Source organism: Phalangium opilio, unplaced genomic scaffold (genome assembly GCF_054372755.1).
Source record: "Phalangium opilio isolate 3A_F unplaced genomic scaffold, DU_Popi_V2 ptg000505l_1, whole genome shotgun sequence".
In the NCBI taxonomy this organism is placed as follows: domain Eukaryota; kingdom Metazoa; phylum Arthropoda; class Arachnida; order Opiliones; family Phalangiidae; genus Phalangium; species Phalangium opilio.
Genome location: NW_028324239.1, coordinates 674,002 through 695,027, shown reverse-complemented (window position 1 = coordinate 695,027; position 21,026 = coordinate 674,002). Strand labels below are relative to the sequence as shown.

General features: G+C 32.9%; 1 non-coding gene and 20 pseudogenes across 1 annotated transcript; all 21 read left to right on the top strand.

The window, feature by feature from the left end:
• Positions 1-4,164: 4,164 nt before the first annotated feature.
• Positions 4,165-4,267, top strand: LOC149590122 (5S ribosomal RNA; annotated as a pseudogene).
• Positions 4,268-4,614: 347 nt separating this feature from the next.
• LOC149590121 (5S ribosomal RNA) lies at positions 4,615-4,717 on the top strand (annotated as a pseudogene).
• Positions 4,718-4,839: 122 nt separating this feature from the next.
• LOC149590120 (5S ribosomal RNA) lies at positions 4,840-4,958 on the top strand (annotated as a pseudogene).
• Positions 4,959-5,094: 136 nt separating this feature from the next.
• On the top strand, positions 5,095-5,197 carry LOC149590119 (5S ribosomal RNA; annotated as a pseudogene).
• A 376-nt stretch (positions 5,198-5,573) lies between these two features.
• Positions 5,574-5,676, top strand: LOC149590118 (5S ribosomal RNA; annotated as a pseudogene).
• Positions 5,677-6,023: 347 nt separating this feature from the next.
• LOC149590117 (5S ribosomal RNA) lies at positions 6,024-6,126 on the top strand (annotated as a pseudogene).
• Positions 6,127-6,658: 532 nt separating this feature from the next.
• On the top strand, positions 6,659-6,777 carry LOC149590116 (5S ribosomal RNA; annotated as a pseudogene).
• Positions 6,778-7,384: 607 nt separating this feature from the next.
• On the top strand, positions 7,385-7,503 carry LOC149590115 (5S ribosomal RNA; annotated as a pseudogene).
• Positions 7,504-7,638: 135 nt separating this feature from the next.
• Positions 7,639-7,741, top strand: LOC149590114 (5S ribosomal RNA; annotated as a pseudogene).
• A 122-nt stretch (positions 7,742-7,863) lies between these two features.
• Positions 7,864-7,982, top strand: LOC149590113 (5S ribosomal RNA; annotated as a pseudogene).
• A 137-nt stretch (positions 7,983-8,119) lies between these two features.
• LOC149590112 (5S ribosomal RNA) lies at positions 8,120-8,222 on the top strand (annotated as a pseudogene).
• An 858-nt stretch (positions 8,223-9,080) lies between these two features.
• Positions 9,081-9,183, top strand: LOC149590111 (5S ribosomal RNA; annotated as a pseudogene).
• Positions 9,184-10,508: 1,325 nt separating this feature from the next.
• Positions 10,509-10,627, top strand: LOC149590110 (5S ribosomal RNA; annotated as a pseudogene).
• A 135-nt stretch (positions 10,628-10,762) lies between these two features.
• LOC149590109 (5S ribosomal RNA) lies at positions 10,763-10,865 on the top strand (annotated as a pseudogene).
• A 1,055-nt stretch (positions 10,866-11,920) lies between these two features.
• Positions 11,921-12,039, top strand: LOC149590108 (5S ribosomal RNA; annotated as a pseudogene).
• Positions 12,040-12,400: 361 nt separating this feature from the next.
• On the top strand, positions 12,401-12,519 carry LOC149590107 (5S ribosomal RNA). The gene has a single exon (XR_016379582.1). It is a non-coding gene; the product is annotated as a 5S ribosomal RNA (ribosomal RNA).
• Positions 12,520-12,655: 136 nt separating this feature from the next.
• Positions 12,656-12,758, top strand: LOC149590106 (5S ribosomal RNA; annotated as a pseudogene).
• Positions 12,759-13,121: 363 nt separating this feature from the next.
• Positions 13,122-13,240, top strand: LOC149590105 (5S ribosomal RNA; annotated as a pseudogene).
• Positions 13,241-13,377: 137 nt separating this feature from the next.
• Positions 13,378-13,480, top strand: LOC149590104 (5S ribosomal RNA; annotated as a pseudogene).
• Positions 13,481-13,842: 362 nt separating this feature from the next.
• On the top strand, positions 13,843-13,961 carry LOC149590103 (5S ribosomal RNA; annotated as a pseudogene).
• A 137-nt stretch (positions 13,962-14,098) lies between these two features.
• Positions 14,099-14,201, top strand: LOC149590102 (5S ribosomal RNA; annotated as a pseudogene).
• Positions 14,202-21,026: the final 6,825 nt, after the last annotated feature.

Sequence of the window (21,026 nt, the reverse complement as noted above, 5' to 3'; positions counted from 1 at the left end):
TTCTGGACAGATTTTTTACCGAATTTAGCTTAAATACATGTAAAAGACTCATTAAAAGTGATTTCATCTCGATCGATCAATAAATAAAAATATACCTCGATTTTTAATAGAATTTTCAAAATCGACGTTTCTCGACCAGAGAAGCACATTTTGAGTTTTTTTTCACTATATTCAAATATAACCGCTGAAACTATTTTTTTTGGTACTTTTTGCTTTAATTCAAGCAAATGTAACGATATTCATTCAAAAAACTGTTCAAATTCAATTTTCAATAAGAAATCGTCACGGATTTTGTATCTTGAAGAAAAAAAACATGCCATTTTTTCGGTACTCTTTTGAATGCATTTTTTTTCTGGACTAATTTTTTACCGAATTCAGCTTATTTACCTATATAATACTCATTAAAAGTGATTTCATCTCGATTGATCAATAAATAAATAAAAATGTACCTCGATTTTTAATAACATTTTAAAAATCGACGTTTCTCGAGCAGAGAAGTACATTTTGAGCTTTATTCGCTATTTTCAAATACAATCGAAGAAACCATTATTTTTGTACTTTTTGCTTTAATTCAAGCAAATGTAACGATATTCATTCAAAAAACTGTTCAAATTCAATTTTCAATAAGAAATCGTTGTCACGGAAAAAAAACATGCGATTTTTTCGGTACAATTTTGAAGGCATTTTTTTCTGGACAAATTTTTGACCGAATTCAGCTTATTTACCTATTTAATACTCATTAAAAGTGATTTCATCTCGATTGATCAATAAATAAAAATGTCCCTCGATTTTTTATAACATTTTCGAAATCGACGTTTCTCGACCAGAGAAGCACTTTTTCAGAATTTTTTCACTATTTTCAAATATAACCGCTGAAACCATAGTTTTTGTACTTTTTGCTTTAATTCAAGCAAATATAACGATATTCATTCAAAAAACAGTTAAAATTCCAATTTCAATAAGAAATCGTTGTCAAGGATTTTGCATCTTGAAGAAAAAAAGCATGCGATTTTTTCGGTACAATTTTGAATGCATTTTTTTCTGGACAGATTTTTTACCGAATTTAGCTTAAATACATGTAAAAGACTCATTAAAAGTGATTTCATCTCGATTGATCAATAAATAAAAATATACCTCGATTTTTAATAGAATTTTCAAAATCGACGTTTCTCGACCAGAGAAGCACATTTTGAGTTTTTTTTCACTATATTCAAATATAACCGCTGAAACTATTTTTTTTGGTACTTTTTGCTTTAATTCAAGCAAATGTAACGATATTCATTCAAAAAACTGTTCAAATTCAATTTTCAATAAGAAATCGTCACGGATTTTGTATCTTGAAGAAAAAAAACATGCCATTTTTTCGGTACTCTTTTGAATGCATTTTTTTTCTGGACTAATTTTTTACCGAATTCAGCTTATTTACCTATATAATACTCATTAAAAGTGATTTCATCTCGATTGATCAATAAATAAATAAAAATGTACCTCGATTTTTAATAACATTTTAAAAATCGACGTTTCTCGAGCAGAGAAGTACATTTTGAGCTTTATTCGCTATTTTCAAATACAATCGAAGAAACCATTATTTTTGTACTTTTTGCTTTAATTCAAGCAAATGTAACGATATTCATTCAAAAAACTGTTCAAATTCAATTTTCAATAAGAAATCGTTGTCACGGAAAAAAAACATGCGATTTTTTCGGTACAATTTTGAAGGCATTTTTTTCTGGACAAATTTTTGACCGAATTCAGCTTATTTACCTATTTAATACTCATTAAAAGTGATTTCATCTCGATTGATCAATAAATAAAAATGTCCCTCGATTTTTTATAACATTTTCGAAATCGACGTTTCTCGACCAGAGAAGCACTTTTTCAGAATTTTTTCACTATTTTCAAATATAACCGCTGAAACCATAGTTTTTGTACTTTTTGCTTTAATTCAAGCAAATATAACGATATTCATTCAAAAAACAGTTAAAATTCCAATTTCAATAAGAAATCGTTGTCAAGGATTTTGCATCTTGAAGAAAAAAACATGCGATTTTTTCGGTACAATTTTGAATGCATTTTTTTCTGGACAGATTTTTTACCGAATTTAGCTTAAATACATGTAAAAGACTCATTAAAAGTGATTTCATCTCGATTGATCAATAAATAAAAATATACCTCGATTTTTAATAGAATTTTCAAAATCGACGTTTCTCGACCAGAGAAGCACATTTTGAGTTTTTTTTCACTATATTCAAATATAACCGCTGAAACTATTTTTTTTGGTACTTTTTGCTTTAATTCAAGCAAATGTAACGATATTCATTCAAAAAACTGTTCAAATTCAATTTTCAATAAGAAATCGTCACGGATTTTGTATCTTGAAGAAAAAAAACATGCCATTTTTTCGGTACTCTTTTGAATGCATTTTTTTTCTGGACTAATTTTTTACCGAATTCAGCTTATTTACCTATATAATACTCATTAAAAGTGATTTCATCTCGATTGATCAATAAATAAATAAAAATGTACCTCGATTTTTAATAACATTTTAAAAATCGACGTTTCTCGAGCAGAGAAGCACATTTTGAGCTTTATTCGCTATTTTCAAATACAATCGAAGAAACCATTATTTTTGTACTTTTTGCTTTAATTCAAGCAAATGTAACGATATTCATTCAAAAAACTGTTCAAATTCAATTTTCAATAAGAAATCGTTGTCACGGAAAAAAAACATGCGATTTTTTCGGTACAATTTTGAAGGCATTTTTTTCTGGACAAATTTTTGACCGAATTCAGCTTATTTACCTATACAATACTCATTAAAAGTGATTTCATCTCGATTGATCAATAAATAAAAATGTCCCTCGATTTTTTATAACATTTTCGAAATCGACGTTTCTCGACCAGAGAAGCACTTTTTGAGAATTTTTTCACTATTTTCAAATATAACCGCTGAAACCATAGTTTTTGTACTTTTTGCTTTAATTCAAGCAAATGTAACGATATTCATTCAAAAAACTGTTCAAATTCAATTTTCATTAAGAAATCGTTGTCATGGATTTTGTATCTTGAAGAAAAAAACATGCGATTTTTTCGGTACTTTTTTGAATGCAGTTTTTTTCTGGACAAATTTTTGACCGAATTTAGCTTATTTACATATAAAATACTCATTAAAAGTGATTATATCTCGATTGATCAATAAATAAAAATGAACCTCGATTTTTAATTACATTTTCAAAATCGACGTTTCTCGACCAGAGAAGCACTTTTTGAGAATTTTTTCACTATTTTCAAATATAACCGCTGAAACCATAGTTTTTGTACTTTTTGCTTTAATTCAAGCAAATGTAACGATATTCATTCAAAAAACAGTTAAAATTCCAATTTCAATAAGAAATCGTTGTGACGGATTTTGCATCTTGAAGAAAAAAACATTCCATTTTTTCGGTAAAATTTTGAATGCATTTTTTTCTGGACAAATTTTTGACCGAATTTAGCTTAAATGCACATAAAATACTCATTAAAAGTGATTTCATCTCGATTGATCAATAAATAAAAATGTACCTCGATTTTTAATTACATTTTCAAAATCAACGTTTCTCGACCAGAGAAGCACTTTTTGAGAATTTTTTCTCTATTTTCAAATATAACCGCTGAAACCATAGTTTTTGTACTTTTTGCTTTAATTCAAGCAAATGTAACGATATTCAGTCAAAAAACAGTTAAAATTCCAATTTCAATAATGGTGTATTAAGCAGTCAGTACTTGGGAACACTGGGTGCCGTTGGCTTTTTCCTTTTTGTTTCCTCTTTTAAATTCCACCAGATATGAAAAAAGCAAACATATCTTCATTTTGTTATTGTTTTATAAAGATTTAGGTTAATTAAATTCAAATTATTAACTAGCACTCTCGGCAACGGCCATATCACGCTGAATACACCGGTTCTCGTCCGATCACCGAAGTTAAGCAACGTCGAGCGCAGTCAGTGCTTGGAATAGAGGCCACATAGGAACACTGCAAGCCGTTAGCTTTTTCACTTTTTTTTGTCTTTTAAATTCCAATAGATATGAAAAAGGCAAACATATTTTCTTTTTGTTATTGTTTTAAATAGATGAAGGTTAATTTGTCTCACTTAATTTAAATTCGAATTATAAACTAGCACTCTCGGCAACGGCCATATCACGCTGAAAACACCGGTTCATGTCCGATCACCGAAGTTAAGCAGCGTCGAGCGCAGTCAGTACTTGGGAACACTGGGTGCCGTTGGCTTTTTCCTTTTTGTTTCCTCTTTTAAATTCCACCAGATATGAAAAAAGCAAACATATCTTCATTTTGTTATTGTTTTATAAAGATTAAGGTTAATTAAATTCAAATTATTAACTAGCACTCTCAGCAACGGCCTTTTCACGCTGAATACACCGGTTCTCGTCCGATCACCGAAGTTAAGCAGCGTCGAGCGCAGTCAGTACTTGGGAACACTGCGTGCCGTCGGCTTTTTCCTTTTTGTTTCCTCTTTTAAATTACACCAGATATGAAAAAAGCAAACATATCTTCATTTTGTTATTGTTTTATAAAGATTTAGGTTAATTAAATTCAAATTATTAACTAGCACTCTCGGAAACGGCCATATCACGCTGAAAACACCGGTTCTCGTCCGATCACCGAAGTTAAGCAGCGTCGAGCGCAGTCAGTACTTGGGAACACTGCGTGCCGTCGGCTTTTTCCTTTTTGTTTCCTCTTTTAAATTCCACCAGATATGAAAAAAGCAAACATATCTTCATTTTGTTATTGTTTTATAAAGATTTAGGTTAATTAAATTCAAATTATTAACTAGCACTCTCGGCAACGGCCATTTCATGCTGAATACACCGGTTCTCGTCCGATCACCGAAGTTAAACAGCGTCGAGCGCAGTCAGTGCTTGGGAGGGAGGCCACATAGGAACACTGCAAGCCGTTAACTTTTTCTCTTTTTTTTGTCTTTTAAATTCCAATAGATATGAAAAAAGCAAACATATTTTCTTTTTGTTATTGTTTTAAAAAGATGAAGGTTAATTTGTCTCACTTACTTTAAATTCGAATTATTAACTAGCACTCTCGGCAACGGCCATATCACGCTGAAAACACCGGTTCTCGTCCGATCACCGAAGTTAAGCAGCGTCGAGCGCAGTCAGTACTTGGGAACACTTCGTACGGTGGCTTTTTCCTTTTTGTTTCCTCTTTTAAATTCCACCAGATATGAAAAAAGCAAACATATCTTCTTTTTGATATTGTTTTATAAAGATGAAGGTTAATTAAATTCAAATTATTAACTAGCACTTTCGGCAACGGCCATATCACGCTGAAAACACCGGTTCTCGTCCGATCACCGAAGTTAAGCAACGTCGAGCGCAGTCAGTGCTTGGAATAGAGGCCACATAGGAACACTGCAAGCCGTTAGCTTTTTCACTTTTTTTTGTCTTTTAAATTCCAATAGATATGAAAAAAGCAAACATATTTTCTTTTTGTTATTGTTTTAAATAGATGAAGGTTAATTTGTCTCACTTAATTTAAATTCGAATTATAAACTAGCACTCTCGGCAACGGCCATATCACGCTGAAAACACCGGTTCATGTCCGATCACCGAAGTTAAGCAGCGTCGAGCGCAGTCAGTACTTGGGAACACTGGGTGCCGTTGGCTTTTTCCTTTTTGTTTCCTCTTTTAAATTCCACCAGATATGAAAAAAGCAAACATATCTTCATTTTGTTATTGTTTTATAAAGATTAAGGTTAATTAAATTCAAATTATTAACTAGCACTCTCAGCAACGGCCTTTTCACGCTGAATACACCGGTTCTCGTCCGATCACCGAAGTTAAGCAGCGTCGAGCGCAGTCAGTACTTGGGAACACTGCGTGCCGTCGGCTTTTTCCTTTTTGTTTCCTCTTTTAAATTACACCAGATATGAAAAAAGCAAACATATCTTCATTTTGTTATTGTTTTATAAAGATTTAGGTTAATTAAATTCAAATTATTAACTAGCACTCTCGGCAACGGCCATATCACGCTGAAAACACCGGTTCTCGTCCGATCACCGAAGTTAAGCAGCGTCGAGCGCAGTCAGTACTTGGGAACACTTCGTGCCGTTGGCTTTTTCCTTTTTGTTTCCTCTTTTAAATTCCACCAGATATGAAAAAAGCAAACATATCTTCTTTTTGATATTGTTTTATAAAGATGAAGGTTAATTAAATTCAAATTATTAACTAGCACTTTCGGCAACGGCCATATCACGCTGAAAACACCGGTTCTCGTCCGATCACCGAAGTTAAACTATATTCATGTACATGCAAAACTTTATTTTAATTTTAATTAATATTTTTTATGTTCATTCTCTTTTAATGTTCTTTATTTCATTTTGTTGTCCAATTGACGTTAATCTTAAAAAATTTAAGGAGGGCAATAAGTCGCTTGAAGACTTGGTCCCTCCCCATGACCTTTTGTACAAAACTATGACAAATAAACTTTGAAACTTTGAAACTTTGAACACTGCGTGCCGTTGGCTTTTTCAATTTTATTTCATCTTTTAAATTCCACCAGATGTGAAAAAAGCAAACATATCTTCTTTTTGATATTGTTTTATAAAGATGAAGGTTAATTAAATTCAAATTATTAAATAGCACTCTCGGCAACGGCCATATCACGCTGAAAACACCGGTTCCCGTCCGATCACCGAAGTTGAGCAGCGTCGAGCGCAGTCAGTACTTGGGAGGGAGACCACTTAGGAACAATGCGTGCCGTTGGCTTTTTCACTTTTTTTCCTCTTTTAAATTCCAATAGATATGAAAAAATCAAACATGTTATCTTTTTGTTATTGTTTTAACAAGATGAAGGTTAATTTGTCTCTCTTAATTTAAATTCGAATTATTTTCTAGCACTCTCGGTAACGGCCATATCACGCTGAAAACACCGGTTCTTGTCCGATCACCGAAGTTAAGCAGCGTCGAGCGCTGTCAGTACTTGGGAACACTGGGTGCCGTAGGCTTTTTCCTTTTTGTTTCCTCTTTTAAATTCCACCAGATATGAAAAAAGCAAACATACCTTCATTTTGTTATTGTTTTATAAAGATTAAGGTTAATTAAATTCAAATTATTAACTAGCACTCTCGGCAACGGCCATATCACGCTGAATACACCGAGTCTCGTCCGATCACCGAAGTTAAGCAGCGTCGAGCGCAGTCAGTGCTTGGGAGGGAGGCCACATAGGAACACTGCAAGCCGTTAGCTTTTTCACTTTTTTTTGTCATAATAGATATGAAAAAAGCAAACATACTTTCTTTTTGTTATTGTTTTAAAAAGATGAAGGTTAATTTGTCTCACTTAATTTAAATTCGAATTATTAACTAGCACTCTCGGCAACGGCCATATCACGCTGAATACACCGGTTCTCGTCCGATCACCGAAGTTAAGCAGCGTCGAGCGCAGTCAGTGCTTGGGAGGGAGGCCACATAGGAACACTGCAAGCCGTTAGCTTTATCACTTTTTTTGTCTTTTAAATTAAAATAGATATGAAAAAAGCAAACATATTTTCTTTTTGTTATTGTTTTAAATAGATGAAGGTTAATTTGTCTCACTTAATTTAAATTCGAATTATTAACTAGCACTCTCGGCAACGGCCATATCACGCTGAAAACACCGGTTCTTGTCCGATCACCGAAGTTAAGCAGCGTCGAGCGCAGTCAGTACTTGGGAACACTGCGTGCCGTTGGCTTTTTCCTTTTTGTTTCCTCTTTTAAATTCCACCAGATATGAAAAAAGCAAACATATCTTCATTTTGTTATTGTTTTATAAAGATTTAGGTTAATTAAATTCAAATTATTAACTAGCACTCTCGGCAACGGCCATATCACGCTGAATACACCGGTTCCCGTCCGATCACCGAAGTTAAGCAGCGTCGAGCGCAGTCAGTGCTTGGGAGGGAGGCCACATAGGAACACTGCAAGCCGTTAGCTTTTTCACTTTTTTTTGTCTTTTAAATTCCAACAGATATGAAAAAAGCAAACATATTTTCTTTTTGTTATTGTTTTTAAAATGATGAAGATTAATTTGTCTCACTTAATTTAAATTCGAATTATTAACTAGCACTCTCGGCAACGGCCATATCACGCTGAAAACACCGGTTCTTGTCCGATCACCGAAGTTAAGCAGCGTCGAGCGCAGTCAGTACTTGGGAACACTGGGTGCCGTTGGCTTTTTCCTTTTTGTTTCCTCTTTTAAATTCCACCAGATATGAAAAAAGCAAACATATCTTCATTTTGTTATTGTTTTATAAAGATTAAGGTTAATTAAATTCAAATTATTAACTAGCACTCTCGGCAACGGCCTTTTCACGCTGAATACACCGGTTCTCGTCCAATCACCGAAGTTAAGCAGCGTCGAGCGCAGTCAGTACTTGGGAACACTGCGTGCCGTTGGCTTTTTCCTTTTTGTTTTCTCTTTTAATTTCCACCAGATATGCAAAAAGCAAACATATCTTCTTTTTGTTATTGTTTTATAAAGATGAAGGTTAATTAAATTCAAATTATTATCTAGCACTCTCGGCAACGGCCAAATCACGCTGAATACACTGGTTCTCTTCCGATCACCGAAGGTTAGCAGCGTTGAGCGCAGTCAGTATTTGGGAAGGAGGCCACTTAGGAACACTGCTTGCCGTTAGCTTTTTCACTTTTTTTTTGTCTTTTAAATTCCAATAGATATGAAAAAAGCAAACATATTTTCTTTTTGTTATTGTTTTAAAAAGATGAAGGTTAATTTGTCTCACTTAATTTAAATTCGAATTATTAACTAGCACTCTCGGCAACGGCCAAATCACGCTGAATACACTGAATCTCGTCCGATCACCGAAGTTAAGCAGCGTCGAGCGCAGTCAGTGCTTGGGAGGGAGGCCACATAGGAACACTGCAAGCCGTTAGCTTTTTCACTTTTTTTTGTCTTTTAAATTCCAATAGATATGAAAAAAGCAAACATATTTTCTTTTTGTTATTGTTTTAAAAAGATGAAGGTTAATTTGTCTCACTTAATTTAAATTCGAATTATTAACTAGCACTCTCGGCAACGGCCATATCACGCTGAAAACACCGGTTCTTGTCCGATCACCGAAGTTAAGCAGCGTCGAGCGCAGTCAGTACTTGGGAACACTGGGTGCCGTTGGCTTTTTCCTTTTTGTTTCCTCTTTTAAATTCCACCAGATATGAAAAAAGCAAACATATCTTCATTTTGTTATTGTTTTATAAAGATTAAGGTTAATTAAATTCAAATTATTAACTAGCACTCTCGGCAACGGCCTTTTCACGCTGAATACACCGGTTCTCGTCCAATCACCGAAGTTAAGCAGCGTCGAGCGCAGTCAGTACTTGGGAACACTGCGTGCCGTTGGCTTTTTCCTTTTTGTTTCCACTTTTAAATTCCACCAGATATGAAAAAAGCAAACATATCTTCATTTTGTTATTGTTTTATTATTCAAATTATTAACTAGCAATCTCGGCAGCGGCCAAATCACGCTGAATACACTGGTTCTCTTCCGATCACCGAAGGTTAGCAGCGTTGAGCGCAGTCAGTATTTGGGAAGGAGGCCACTTAGGAACACTGCTTGCCGTTAGCTTTTTCACTTTTTTTTTGTCTTTTAAATTCCAATAGATATGAAAAAAGCAAACATATTTTCTTTTTGTTATTGTTTTAAAAAGATGAAGGTTAATTTGTCTCACTTAATTTAAATTCGAATTATTAACTAGCACTCTCGGCAACGGCCATATCACGCTGAAAACACCGGTTCTTGTCCGATCACCGGAGTTAAGCAGCGTCGAGTGCAGTCAGTACTTGGGAACACTGGCATAAAATTGGCATAACCAATTGTTAAATATTTTATAATATACCATGCCAGTGTTCAATTTTAAGTGGATATAACATATATTCATTAAATTTTTTTTCATGAATCTTTAACACGAATTATTATAAGACACCATTGTTAAATCTATTTTTTATTTGATTAAATTAAATTGTTAAATTAAATTAAGCAGATAGGCACGGGGCTTACAAGTCACAATGTGACTTAGCCCCGTAGCAAACTGTAATGTAATGAAAAGTAAAAAATAAACATTTTTGAATTTGAATTTGAACTGGGTGCCGTTGGCTTTTTCCTTTTTGTTTCCTCTTTTAAATTCCACCAGATATGAAAAAAGCAAACATATCTTCATTTTGTTATTGTTTTATAAAGATTAAGGTTAATTAAATTCAAATTATTAACTAGCACTCTCAGCAACGGCCTTTTCACGCTGAATACACCGGTTCTCGTCCGATCACCGAAGTTAAGCAGCGTCGAGCGCAGTCAGTACTTGGGAACACTGCGTGCCGTCGGCTTTTTCCTTTTTGTTTCCTCTTTTAAATTCCACCAGATATAAAAAAAGCAAACATATCTTCATTTTGTTATTGTTTTATAAATATTTAGGTTAATTAAATTCAAATTATTAACTAGCACTCTCGGCAACGGCCATATCATGCTGAATACACCGGTTCTCGTCCGATCACCGAAGTTAAGCAGCGTCGAGCGCAGTCAGTGCTTCGGAGGGAGGCCACATAGGAACACTGCAAGCCGTTAGCTTTTTCACTTTTTTTGTCTTTTAAATTCCAATAGATATGAAAAAAGCAAACATATTTTCTTTTTGTTATTGTTTTAAAAAGATGAAGGTTAATTTGTCTCACTTACTTTAAATTCGAATTATTAACTAGCACTCTCGGCAACGGCCATATCACGCTGAAAACACCGGTTCTCGTCCGATCACCGAAGTTAAGCAGCGTCGAGCGCAGTCAGTACTTGGGAACACTTCGTGCCGTTGGCTTTTTCCTTTTTGTTTCCTCTTTTTAATTCCACCAGATATGAAAAAAGCAAACATATCTTCTTTTTGATATTGTTTTATAAAGATGAAGGTTAATTAAATTCAAATTATTAACTAGCACTTTCGGCAACGGCCATATCACGCTGAAAACACCGGTTCTCGTCCGATCACCGAAGTTAAGCAACGTCGAGCGCAGTCAGCAAAAAAGAGTTCTCAGAAGTATTTATAACGTGAATTGGTTATCACATACAAAAATATTATATGCAAAAAGTAAAACGTTAGACATATTTCAAATTATTAAGTATAATAATCTAATATTTATTCGTAAAAATATTAATGGTGTACATAAACTATTTAGTACAACTTCCTCTAACATATTAACAAGAACAAACAATATTTTAGAATGCCACCAATGCAAAACCTCAAAAAAGCTTAACTCAATCTTTTATGCAGGAGTTAAACAATACAACCAAATTTATTTACTTATATGTGATACCAAATCCTTCAATTTAGTTAAAAAAAAACTTAAAATACATATACTTAATGGCAGTGTGTAGCCATCTTTGATCTATTTGTTTATTTATTTTTTATTTATATATTTAGTTATTCCTGATTTTAATTGTTTTATTTAAAGAAAAACCATAACTCGTTTATATTTTATATTAAACGAAGTAAAAAAGTCTTGTTTTCCAATAGATATTAAACTATATCCATGTACATGCAAAACTTTATTTTAATTTTAATTTATATTTTTTATGTTCATTCTCTTTTAATGTTCTTTATTTCATTTTGTTGTCCAATTGACGTTAATCTTAAAAAATTTAAGGAGGGCAATAAGTCGCTTGAAGGCTTGGTCCCTCCCCATGAGCTTTTGTACAAAACTATGACAAATAAACTTTGAAACTTTGAAACTTTGAACACTGCGTGCCGTTGGCTTTTTCAATTTTATTTCATCTTTTAAATTCCACCAGATATGAAAAAAGGAAACATATCTTCTTTTTGATATTGTTTTATAAAGGTGAAGGTTAATTAAATTCAAATTATTAAATAGCACTCTCGGCAACGGCCATATCAAGCTGAAAACACCGGTTCTCGTCCGATCACCGAAGTTAAGCAGCGTCGAGCGCAGTCAGTACTTGGGAGGGAGACCACTTAGGAACAATGCGTGCCGTTGGCTTTTTCACTTTTTTTCCTCTTTTAAATTTTAATAGATATGAAAAAAGCAAACATGTTATCTTTTTGTTATTGTTTTAAAAAGATGAAGGTTAATTTGTCTCACTTAATTTAAATTCGAATTATTAAGTAGCACTCTCGGCAACGGCCATATCACGCTGAAAACACCGGTTCTAGTCCAAACACCGAAGTTAAGCAGCGTCGAGCGCAGTCAGTACTGGGAAACACTGCATGACGTTGGCTTTTGCACTTTTATTTCCTCTTTTAAATTCCACCAGATATGAAAAAAGCAAACATATCTTCTTTTTGATATTGTTTTATAAAGATGAAGGTTAATTAAATTCAAATTATTAAATAGCACTCTCGGCAACGGCCATATCACGCTGAAAACACCGGTTCTCGTCCGATCACCGAAGTCAAGCAGCGTCGAGCGCAGTCAGTACTTGGGAGGGAGACCACTTAGGAACAATGCGTGCCGTTGGCTTTTTCACTTTTTTTCCTCTTTTAAATTTTAATAGATAAGAAAAAAGCAAACATGTTTTCTTTTTGATATTGTTTTAATAAGATGAAGGTTAATTTGTCTCACTTTATTTAAATTCGAATTATTAACTAGCACTCTCCGCAACGGCCATATCACACTGAAAACACCGGTTCTCGTCCGATCACCGAAGCTAAGCAGCGTCGAGCGCAGTCAGTACTTCGGAACACTGCGTGCCGTTGGCTTTTTCACTTTTTTTTCCTCTTTTAAATTCCAATAGATATGAAAAAAAGCAAACATATTTTCTTTATGTTATTGTTTTAAAAAGATGAGGGTTAATTTGTCTCACTTAATTTAAATTCGAATTATTATCTCACACTCTCGGCAACGGCCATATCAAGCTGAAAGCACCGGTTCTCGTCCGATCACCGAAGTTAAGCAGCGTCGAGCGCAGTCAGTACTTGGAAACACTGCGTGACGTTGGCTATTGCACTTTTATTTCCTCTTTTAAATTCCACCAGATATGAAAAAAGCAAACATATTTTCTTTTTGATATTGTTTTATAAAGATGAAGGTTAATTAAATTCAAATTATTAAATAGCACTCTCGACAACGGCCATATCACGCTGTAAACAGCGGTTCTCGTTCGATCACCGAAATTAAGCAGCGTCGAGCGCAGTCAGTACTTGGGAGGGAGACCACTTAGCAACACTGCGTGCCGTTGGCTTTTTCACTTTTTTTTCCACTTTTAAGTTTTAATAGATATGAAAAAAGCAAACATGTTTTCTTTTTGTTAGTGTTTTAAAAAGATGAAGGTTAATTTGTCTCACTTAACTTAAATTCGAATTATTAACTAGCACTCTCGGCAACGGCCATATCACGCTGAAAACACCGGTTCTCGTCCGATCACCGAAGTTAAGCAACGTCGAGCGCAGTCAGTACTTGGGAACACTGCGTGCCGTTGGCTTTTTCACTTTTATTTCCTCTTTTAAATTCCACCAGATATGAAAAAAGCAAACATATCTTCTTTTTGATATTGTTTTATAAAGATGAGGGTTAATTTGTCTCACTTAATTTAAATTCGAATTATTATCTCACACTCTCGGCAACGGCCATATCAAGCTGAAAGCACCGGTTCTCGTCCGATCACCGAAGTTAAGCAGCGTCGAGCGCAGTCAGTACTTAGAAACACTGCGTGACGTTGGTTATTGCACTTTTATTTCCTCTTTTAAATTCCACCAGATATGAAAAAAGCAAACATATTTTCTTTTTGATATTGTTTTATAAAGATGAAGGTTAATTAAATTCAAATTATTAAATAGCACTCTCGACAACGGCCATATCACGCTGTAAACAGCGGTTCTCGTTCGATCACCGAAGTTAAGCAGCGTCGAGCGCAGTCAGTACTTGGGAGGGAGACCACTTAGCAACACTGCGTGCCGTTGGCTTTTTCACTTTTTTTTCCACTTTTAAGTTTTAATAGATATGAAAAAAGCAAACATGTTTTCTTTTTGTTAGTGTTTTAAAAAGATGAAGGTTAATTTGTCTCACTTAACTTAAATTCGAATTATTAACTAGCACTCTCGGCAACGGCCATATCACGCTGAAAACACCGGTTCTCGTCCGATCACCGAAGTTAAGCAACGTGGAGCGCAGTCAGTACTTGGGAACACTGCGTGCCGTTGGCTTTTTCACTTTTATTTCCTCTTTAAATTCCACCAGATATGAAAAAAGCAAACATATCTTCTTTTTGATATTGTTTTATAAAGATGAAGGTTAATTAAATTCAAATTATTAAATAACACCCTCGGCAACGGCCATATCACGCTGAAAACACCGGTTCTCGTCCGATCACCGAAGTTAAGCAGCGTCGAGCGCAGTCAGTTCCTCTAAAAAATTATAATTTTGCAAGTATAAAAATGTATTTTCTCTAAACCATGTTTCTGTTAAGGCTATTATATCCGGATCTATCTCTTTTGTCGCTAGCGTTGCAATCAGATTTGGTAAATTACATCTTGTGCTTCTGATGTTCGAGTAGATAAATTTCATTTTGGGTTATTATGGATAACAAATATAGAGTATTTTATTGGTATTTAATTTTAGTTCTTTAGAAGAACTTTTTGTTCAAGTTCATTGTAATAATATTTTTCATCACCTTTTTGTAGCATGAAGTGGGAAATAAATTTAGTTTTCTCATCTCCAGGGATTTTACAGAACTGTCTTAAGTGGAATCGAGCAAATTCTTGTTTCGGCGTGAAATCATGTGATATGAATATATTTGATCCTTTTAATTGGTAAGCCTTTTTTAAGATCTCTCTTTTAGTGTCAGCGTCTCCTACACTTAAAACTATCCTACGGATTTCACCACGTCTATATACTTGTGTGGGTCGTATTCTAGTTGGTATGCCCATTAATCCCTTAAAGATATCGTTCACGATATCTGTTAGCTGCTCTCTGGTTTCACCTGGTTTTTCAGGCATACCGGTTAAAACTAAATTATTTCTTCGTTTGTCCAGTTCTATAAGTTCCTGCTTATGTTTTAGCTCATTAATCTCATTATTTTTTAATTCTAGCTTGTTGTTAATATCAATTACAAAACTATCATAATCAAATCTTATATCCTCTACCATTTCGCATTGCTTTTCAAGTTTCTCTATTCTAGTTTCATGTTCATTAACTTTTCTACATATCTTATCAATTTTTCCATTTGTCTCTTTCATCGCCGTTTTTATGTCATCAACCTTCAACGCTATAGTTTGTACTTCTGACCTAATCTTAGTCCCCATCTTATCTACATCAGTTTTTATCGTTGCCCTCATATCCTTCATTTCTCTAAGTATATCACTTAGTGAGGCTTCCATTTTAGTATTTATTGCCAGTGAGCGCGGTCGTTTGGGTGGATATTGTTTGGTAGTACCAATACGTGTAAAAATTAAGAAGAAATAAAGCGTTATAACTACCTATGAATAGAAGAGAGCAGATTGATTAGTTCGGTTCCTGTTTCCTTGGCTATCTGGCGATCTTCGGATTTCGTTAATCACAGTTTAAGTTCAAGATAAGCGATTTTTTGTTCGACCATAGTTTAGATGCTGTTTTTTGTCCGTTCATTTTTTACCGGTTTCGAAAGCGTTTTTATACGGTTAGCTAATTGTACGTTTTAATGTAATTTTTTATCTCGTTTCTACCGTTTGAGATAACCGTACGCGTTATGTTCTTAAAAAATGAGAACCGAGAGTCATTGAGTCTATAATTCCGCAAAAAAACCGAACACGTTCCGCAGTTCTGTAGATAATTACGTCTTTCTGGGTTACTTGAATTGATGGTGGCGTTGATTTCCGGCGGTGTTGCGGTGCCTTTGTTGGGGTAGTCAGAGGAGACACATCCGATCCGTTTGAGTATCCCTTTTGAACCGAAGTCCTGGCGTATAGTCGTGTCCGTAGCTGGTTTAAGCCGACATTCTTGATAGTAGCACGCCGCAAATTACCGTTGACTCTCCGCACATAACGACATTTTAAGGAAGACTGTCTACTTGATTACGTGTGGTGGAAGTCGTGTCACCTTCTATCCACCTGATTCCCCACTTTGCTAGTCAGTAGAGATATATCTATGAATAGAAGAGAGCAGATTGATTAGTTCGGTTCCTGTTTCCTTGGCTACACTTTTGAATGCCTTTTTTTCTGGGCAAATGTTTGACGCAATTCAGCTTATTTACCTATACAATACTCATTAAAAGTGATTTCATCTCGATTGATCAATAAATAAAAATGTACCTCGATTTTTAATAAAATTTTCAAAATCGACGTTTCTCGACCAGAGAAGCACTTTTTGAGAATTTTTTCACTATTTTCAAATATAACCGCTGAAACCATAGTTTTTGTACGTTCAGCTTTAATTCAAGCAAATGTAACGATATTCATTCAAAAAACTGTTCAAATTCAATTTTCAATAAGAAATCGTTGTCACGGATTTTGTATCTTGAAGAAAAAAAATGCGATTTTTTCGGTACAATTTTGAATGCATTTTCTTCTGGACAAATTTTTGACCGAATTTAGCTTAAATACATATAAAATACTCATTAAAAGTGATTTCATCTCGATTGATCAATAAAAAAAATGTACCTCGATTTTTTATAACATTTTCAAAATCGACGTTTCTAGGCCAGAGAAGCACATTTTGAGTTTTATTTTCGCTATTTACAAATATAATCACTGAAACCATTAATTTTGTACTTTTTGCTTTAATTCAAGCAAATGTAACAATATTCATTCATAAAACTGTTCAAATTCAATTTTCAATAAGAAATCGTTGTCACGGATTTTGTATCTTGAAGAAAAAAACATGCGATTTTTTCAGTACACTTTTGAATGCATTTTTTTCTGGACAAATATTTGACCGAATTCAGCTTATTTACCTATACAATACTCATTAAGAGTGGTTTCATCTCGATTGATCAATAAATAAAAATGTACCTCGATTTTTTATAACATTTTCAAAATCAACGTTTCTCGACCAGAGAAGCACATTTTGAGTTTTATTTTCGCTATTTTCAAATATAACCGCTGAAACCATAGTTTTTGTACGTTCAGCTTTAATTCAAGCAAATGTAACGATATTCATTCAAAAAACTGTTCAAATTCAATTTTCAATAAGAAATCGTTGTCACGGATTTTGTATCTTGAAGAAAAAAAATGCGATTTTTTCGGTACAATTTTGAATGCATTTTCTTCTGGACAAATTTTTGACCGAATTTAGCTTAAATACATATAAAATACTCATTAAAAGTGATTTCATCTCGATTGATCAATAAAAAAAATGTACCTCGATTTTTTATAACATTTTCAAAATCGACGTTTCTAGGCCAGAGAAGCACATTTTGAGTTTTATTTTCGCTATTTACAAATATAATCACTGAAACCATTAATTTTGTACTTTTTGCTTTAATTCAAGCAAATGTAACAATATTCATTCATAAAACTGTTCAAATTCAATTTTCAATAAGAAATCGTTGTCACGGATTTTGTATCTTGAAGAAAAAAACATGCGATTTTTTCAGTACACTTTTGAATGCATTTTTTTCTGGACAAATATTTGACCGAATTCAGCTTATTTACCTATACAATACTCATTAAGAGTGGTTTCATCTCGATTGATCAATAAATAAAAATGTACCTCGATTTTTTATAACATTTTCAAAATCAACGTTTCTCGACCAGAGAAGCACATTTTGAGTTTTATTTTCGCTATTTACAAATAAAATCACTGAAACCATTAATTTTGTACTTTTTGCTTTAATTCAAGCAAATGTAACAATATTCATTCATAAAACTGTTAAAATTCAATTTTCAATAAGAAATCGTTGTCACGGATTTTGCGTCTTGAAGAAAAAAAACATGCGATTTTTTCGGTACAATTTTGAATGCATTTTTTTCTGGACAAATGTTTGACCGAATTCAGCTTATTTACCTATACAATACTCATTAAAAGTGATTTCATCTCGATTGATCAATAAATAAAAATGTACCTCGATTTTTAATAACATTTTCAAAATCGACGTTTCTCGACCAGAGAAGCACATTTTGAGTTTTTTTTCACTATATTCAAATATAACCGCTGAAACCATTTTTTTTGGTACTTTTTGCTTTAATTCAAGCTAATGTAACGATATTCATTCAAAAAACTGTTCAAATTCAATTTTCATTAAGAAATCGTTGTACGGATTTTGCATCTTGAAGAAAAAAACATGCGATTTTTTCGGTACACTTTTGAATGCATTTTTTTCTGGACGAATTTTTTACCGAATTCAGCTTATTTACCTATATAATACTCATTAAAAGTGATTTCATCTCGATTGATCAATAAATAAATAAAAATGTACCTCGATTTTTAATAACATTTTAAAAATCGACGTTTCTCGAGCAGAGAAGCACATTTTGAGCTTTATTCGCTATTTTCAAATACAATCGAAGAAACCATTATTTTTGTACTTTTTGCTTTAATTCAAGCAAATGTAACGATATTCATTCAAAAAACTGTTCAAATTCAATTTTCAATAAGAAATCGTTGTCACGGGAAAAAAACATGCGATTTTTTCGGTACAATTTTGAATGCATTTTTTTCTGGACAAATTTTTGACCGAATTCAGCTTATTTACCTATACAATACTCATTAAAAGTGATTTCATCTCGATTGATCAATAAATAAAAATGTACCTCGATTTTTAATAAAATTTTCAAAATCGACGTTTCTCGACCAGAGAAGCACTTTTTGAGAATTTTTTCACTATTTTCAAATATAACCGCTGAAACCATAGTTTTTGTACGTTCAGCTTTAATTCAAGCAAATGTAACGATATTCATTCAAAAAACTGTTCAAATTCAATTTTCAATAAGAAATCGTTGTCACGGATTTTGTATCTTGAAGAAAAAAAATGCGATTTTTTCGGTACAATTTTGAATGCATTTTCTTCTGGACAAATTTTTGACCGAATTTAGCTTAAATACATATAAAATACTCATTAAAAGTGATTTCATCTCGATTGATCAATAAAAAAAATGTACCTCGATTTTTTATAACATTTTCAAAATCGACGTTTCTAGGCCAGAGAAGCACATTTTGAGTTTTATTTTCGCTATTTACAAATATAATCACTGAAACCATTAATTTTGTACTTTTTGCTTTAATTCAAGCAAATGTAACAATATTCATTCATAAAACTGTTCAAATTCAATTTTCAATAAGAAATCGTTGTCACGGATTTTGTATTTTGAAGAAAAAAACATGCGATTTTTTCAGTACACTTTTGAATGCATTTTTTTCTGGACAAATATTTGACCGAATTCAGCTTATTTACCTATACAATACTCATTAAGAGTGGTTTCATCTCGATTGATCAATAAATAAAAATGTACCTCGATTTTTTATAACATTTTCAAAATCAACGTTTCTCGACCAGAGAAGCACATTTTGAGTTTTATTTTCGCTATTTTCAAATATAACCGCTGAAACCATAGTTTTTGTACGTTCAGCTTTAGTTCAAGCAAATGTAACGATATTCATTCAAAAAACTGTTCAAATTCAATTTTCAATAAGAAATCGTTGTCACGGATTTTGTATCTTGAAGAAAAAAAATGCGATTTTTTCGGTACAATTTTGAATGCATTTTCTTCTGGACAAATTTTTGACCGAATTTAGCTTAAATACATATAAAATACTCATTAAAAGTGATTTCATCTCGATTGATCAATAAAAAAAATGTACCTCGATTTTTTATAACATTTTCAAAATCGACGTTTCTAGGCCAGAGAAGCACATTTTGAGTTTTATTTTCGCTATTTACAAATATAATCACTGAAACCATTAATTTTGTACTTTTTGCTTTAATTCAAGCAAATGTAACAATATTCATTCATAAAACTGTTCAAATTCAATTTTCAATAAGAAATCGTTGTCACGGATTTTGTATCTTGAAGAAAAAAACATGCGATTTTTTCAGTACACTTTTGAATGCATTTTTTTCTGGACAAATATTTGACCGAATTCAGCTTATTTACCTATACAATACTCATTAAGAGTGGTTTCATCTCGATTGATCAATAAATAAAAATGTACCTCGATTTTTTATAACATTTTCAAAATCAACGTTTCTCGACCAGAGAAGCACATTTTGAGTTTTTTTTCACTATATTCAAATATAACCGCTGAAACCATTTTTTTTGGTACTTTTTGCTTTAATTCAAGCTAATGTAACGATATTCATTCAAAAAACTGTTCAAATTCAATTTTCATTAAGAAATCGTTGTACGGATTTTGCATCTTGAAGAAAAAAACATGCGATTTTTTCGGTACACTTTTGAATGCATTTTTTTCTGGACGAATTTTTTACCGAATTCAGCTTATTTTCCTATATAATACTCATTAAAAGTGATTTCATCTCGATTGATCAATAAATAAATAAAAATGTACCTCGATTTTTAATAACATTTTAAAAATCGACGTTTCTCGAGCAGAGAAGCACATTTTGAGCTTTATTCGCTATTTTCAAATACAATCGAAGAAACCATTATTTTTGTACTTTTTGCTTTAATTCAAGCAAATGTAACGATATTCATTCAAAAAACTGTTCAAATTCAATTTTCAATAAGAAATCGTTGTCACGGAAAAAAACATGCGATTTTTTCGGTACAATTTTGAATGCATTTTTTTCTGGACAAATTTTTGACCGAATTCAGCTTATTTACCTATACAATACTCATTAAAAGTGATTTCATCTCGATTGATCAATAAATAAAAATGTCCCTCGATTTTTTATAACATTTTCGAAATCGTCGTTTCTCGACCAGAGAAGCACTTTTTGAGAATATTTTCACTATTTTCAAATATAACCGCTGAAACCATAGTTTTTGTACTTTTTGCTTTAATTCAAGCAAATGTAACGATATTCATTCAAAAAACTGTTCAAATTCAATTTTCAATACGAAATCGTTGTAACGGTTTTTGTATCTTGAAGGTAAAAA